This window comes from Aplysia californica, unplaced genomic scaffold, assembly GCF_000002075.1.
Source record: "Aplysia californica isolate F4 #8 unplaced genomic scaffold, AplCal3.0 scaffold00033, whole genome shotgun sequence".
NCBI classification, from domain to species: Eukaryota; Metazoa; Mollusca; class Gastropoda; order Aplysiida; family Aplysiidae; genus Aplysia; species Aplysia californica.
The window spans coordinates 2,018,645-2,023,127 of NW_004797303.1; the positions used below are offsets into that span (position 1 = coordinate 2,018,645).

Genomic DNA, 4,483 nt, shown 5'->3' on the forward strand with positions numbered 1-4,483 from the left:
GGGGGGCAACATGGGGGTAGCTATTATATCATGTACAAAAGACAACTTATTTAAGGAAAGAGACTCCAACTACACCTTCACCCGAGAGGGGGGGGTGGCATGGGAACATTTAAACTTATTTTAAGAAGAGACACCTCAACTACACCTTTCCCCGAGGTAAGTTACTTGGGCTTGCGTCATGCTTGCACCAATTTTTTTTTCCTCTCGTGTAAAGCAGTCCGTCTGTTACCAGACTTTCGCCCATAGTAATAGTAAGCCACCCCGTGAGTAAAAGTCTCTTGTCACGGTATCTGTCACATTAATCAGTGTTGGGAGTGGAATGGCCTGCCTATTGGTGTACACTGTTACTCAAGGCCTCGTTAGTAATCCCGTTTCAGACGGGCGTGTGTGGTCTAGCGGCTAGGCACTTGCAATCGCACATTACAACATGGTTCGAATTCGACTGCCCTGTGTGAAGAAATACCTTTAATCGAGTATCTGTCTTTCTACTAAGACGTTGCATTCTTCTCAAATCTTGTTGGTGGGTGGTTGGCGGGTGCTCCCGTATGGTTTGCTCCTTCTTTCCTATCAAACATATATCGTCCTTATCTCTCCTCCTTCTTTTTTGTTCATGTTACTCTCTTGTAACACATCCATTCATCGGCACTTGTATAATCTTGTTGCGTTGCAAGTGCGTAAAACTCTTACGAAAACTAAACCTAAAACCCTGTTGGCCTTGACAAGTATGGTGGAAGCCTGCAATCTAAATTATTACATTTTTGTTCATCGATGCTTTTTAAAAAACACGTTTATTCTATTAAGGACGCATTAAGCTATACCTAAAAGCTTCGTACTCTTAGGCAGTAACATTTACATCACAATGCTAAGATCTCACAATCCTACATTTAGGCATTAACAGTTAATTACTTTATGAAGCTTTGCTTAAGCTTAGATCTCAATATCATACGTTTTTTTGGCATTAACATTTCCTTCATATATGATTCCCTTTAGCTCAGATCCCGAAACAGTGTGTTGTGACATCCAATTTACTCATTCAGATACAAAAAACTGTTTTGTTTGTGTATTTCTTATTCTGAGTTGATGAATGGTCAATGATTTTGCAACCATATATTTTATGCTTCATCATATGTTTTTTTTCCTTCAAGTAGAGGGCCCGTAAAATTACAGAACATTTTACTGACTTCTTTCAAAGCTTTGATTATACAGAAATGAGTCAAACGGCAAAACGCGTTTTTAGCCATTAAATTTCCAGCCTGGGTCTCAGAATTCCAGTTAGAGGATTGAAAAACCAACGTAATTGTAGACATCTAAGTCGCCGCTGGGGGCACATTACACGTCCAAGATATATTTGGAAAAAAATCCAGAAAACATCATTATCTGTTTATTTTTTTAAAGAAGACAACTTTGTCGAAACTAGAACCCGCTGTGATTTGACGAGAACAACAAGAGAACTGCTAGGAACTTTGATCTTGAGGTAGGGTTTTTCATCATTTATTTGTCAGTTTCATTTTTGTTAGAGGCCGGTGGACCGGGGTGTAGCGGTTAGGAACTTCACAGTCGCATGCAGGAGAACTGAATTCAATTCCTAGGTAGAAAGGCTTTCTGTCGAGTATCTCTGTCTTTCTGCTGGGATGCTACATCCTTTTAAGACTGGGTTGGCCCTAGTAAAACATGGACGAAGGCCGCTTCTTAAATTATCGTAATTATTTCGATTTAGAAGTAATAAATACCTTAATGAAAAAATGCGCGTCTTGCAGCAGTTCTCTGGGCTTCAAATTCTCGCTGCCTCATCATAATTTCAAATAATTGTTTTTTCATCGGTTATCACTGTTGCGATTAGTAACTGGCCAGTCGTTCTGGCAACCGGTATCATGCTAGGAGGCGTTTTGTATATCATTGGTTCAAATGACCTACCGGCTACTTACTATCATAAAAAAACCCAAAAACTTGAGACTTCACGTTTGCTCTCCTCCCTCCCCATCCACCCCCACCCCTTTCTCGCTAACCCACACCCCTACTCTTCCCCTCCACATCAACTTAATCTACATCTCCCCCTCTCCACACCACATGCCCCACCCTCCCCAACACTTTGAGTTCATAGAGACAATTCAGAAATCACTTGATTTAGAACAGTCCTATCACCACCCAATGCCAGAACAGAGACAGACATCGGCGATCATGGTTCTCCATTCATTCCTTTGCTCTGGTGTCCCAAAAAAATCCAGATTTTCCCCCGCCACCCACTTGTTCAGTCTTCCTAAGAAATGCCCCAAATACGGGGAATAAATGTCAGCGTTTCAGTGCATTTTAAGTGTTATCTGCTTGGTCCCCTGTGGCAACACTCAAAGTAACGAACTTGCTACCGGGAGAAGTGAATCCGAAAGCTGTCCGATTTTTTTTTCTTATTTGAAATACTTTTCCTTTACGCTTGCTACCCTGTCTAGTAAAGTCTACATGGATTTCTGGTATGGAGGAAAATAGGGCGGGGGCGGGGTTTTGTTGTTTTTTTTGGTTTTTTTTTGGGGGGGGGGGATGTCATCAAAACTACAACTTGAAAAAAAAATCTCAAACCACATTGTCTCCCTCATGTCGTTAGAAGAGTTTACACATTTGCACGTATTGCGGTAATTGGAGTGGCATATCTTATCTTATCTCATCTTATCTTATCTTATCTTATCTTATCTTATCTTAACGAAATAGGTAACCGCAACGCACTGTCTCTAAATCAGTGCTGGCCAATTCGGATGGTATTGCAATTTGGTGATATTATCGGCGTTGACAGGTATGATTTAATGCCCGTTTTGGATATACCTAATGATGATATAATGGGAGCCGTACGAAAATGTTTCCTTCTTAATGGCGACAAAAGTGCACTCTGGCTATAAAAATGTCGACAAGCATTGATCTAAGAAAATAAATAAATTCCAAAATTTGAGGTCCGGACGGAAACATTTCACACTGACTTCCCTATCCCGTTTACGGTGTTAAAAAAAGTACTCCAGGCTGTACAAGGATGATGGTTATTTTGCGCTTGGGTCTGACAGGTAAACGACAGCCACAACCACAAAAAAAGGAATATCGCTCTGGATAATATAATAAATTACGTTATTAGTAGAACTATTTGTCAATCGTTTTTATTGCCAGCGCTCCATTTTTTGCCAACTAGATCTACTATAAAAGGCAAACAGTTTCTTACCGCCCACTAAAATGTATTCTCAAGCGGAGAATAAAATGAACAACTGACAATACCGGGATATTCCCCACATGCCACCAAAATTACCAAATCGCCCATTAGTGACGTGAGGGCTTAGGACAAACAATGCCTCTTCTATCATTTTCTCCTGTACATGATTTATGCCCACGTCGACATAAATTATGACTTAATAAGCTCTTTATTTCTAAATGATAATATAAAATAAAGAGATCTTCTATTCAAAGGTAAACACGTTCACAAGAAAAATACTCATGTGAATTTAACAAATTCTCTCTCCCCCCCTCTCTCTCTCTCTCTCTCTCTCTCTCTCTCTCTCTCTCTCTCTCTCTCTCTCTCTCTTTTCTCTCTCTCTCTCTCTCTCTCTCTCTCTCTCTCTCTCTTTCTCTTTCTCTTTCACTCTGTCTTTCTTTTTCTCTCCCTCTCTCTGTGTCTGTCTGTATGTCTGTTATCGGTATGTCTGTTATCGGTATGTCTGTTATCGGTATGTCTGTTATCTGTATGTCTTTCTCTCACGATAGCTCTCTTTACCCCCCCCCTCCCTACACAACCCGCCTCCTCACTTGATTATACCTCACACCGCAACACTTTATTATTATACTATCTCTATCTCATAACATCCCTCACATTCTCCTATCCCCCCAGACTTTCTTCAACTTTGTATGGAAGTTGGACGTACCTGTTGACTGAAGTTAGACACGTTTCGTTCACTGTGAAAATGTTACGGTATCTCTTGAAGTTCTTGAAGGCTGGTTAGCCTGTGGTAAGACAAGGTGTTGGTGGCGTCCCTTGGAGAGCTGGGGAGGACAACTAACTGGTGGCCTCAGAGCCCTCCACTTGGATTTTATACAAACTGCTCTACAGCTGATCCCCACCAGCACCCCACAGGGATCTCACCCTCCTCCTCCTCTTCTTCCTCCTCCTCCCCCTCTCTCCCCCTTCCCTCCCCCCCCCCTCTTTTCTACACCCTCTCATCCTTTTCTCTCGGCTGTTCCGTCAATCAATCCATCGATTCTTGGCTGTTCCAGTAGCCTCCCGTGGAGATGGTGACGTCTTTTCCGTGGTGCCAGCGAAGTGGGGAGAGCAGGTACGGGGAGTTAGAGGGGAGAGGGGAGAGAGAGAGACAGGAAGGGGGAGAGAACGCACGGGGGTAGAGAGGGGAGGGTGAGAGAGACAGAGAGAGGAAGAATTGGTAAAGGGAGAGAAGGCACCGTGGTAGAGGGGAAAGGGGAGAGAGAGAGGAATGGGGAGAGAATGCACAGGGTAGATGGA

At 42.5% G+C, this 4,483-nt stretch overlaps 1 protein-coding gene across 1 annotated transcript in view; it reads right to left on the reverse strand.

Annotated features, from left to right (window-relative positions):
* Nucleotides 1–4,019, reverse strand: part of LOC100533366 (pedal peptide-1 precursor) — a 75,927-nt gene extending 71,908 nt beyond the window's left edge. Inside the window, 1 exon segment of the mRNA NM_001204656.1 lies at nt 3,891–4,019. The gene's annotated coding sequence lies outside the window, so the exon portion shown is untranslated.
* Between the last annotated feature and the right edge of the window lie 464 nt (nt 4,020–4,483).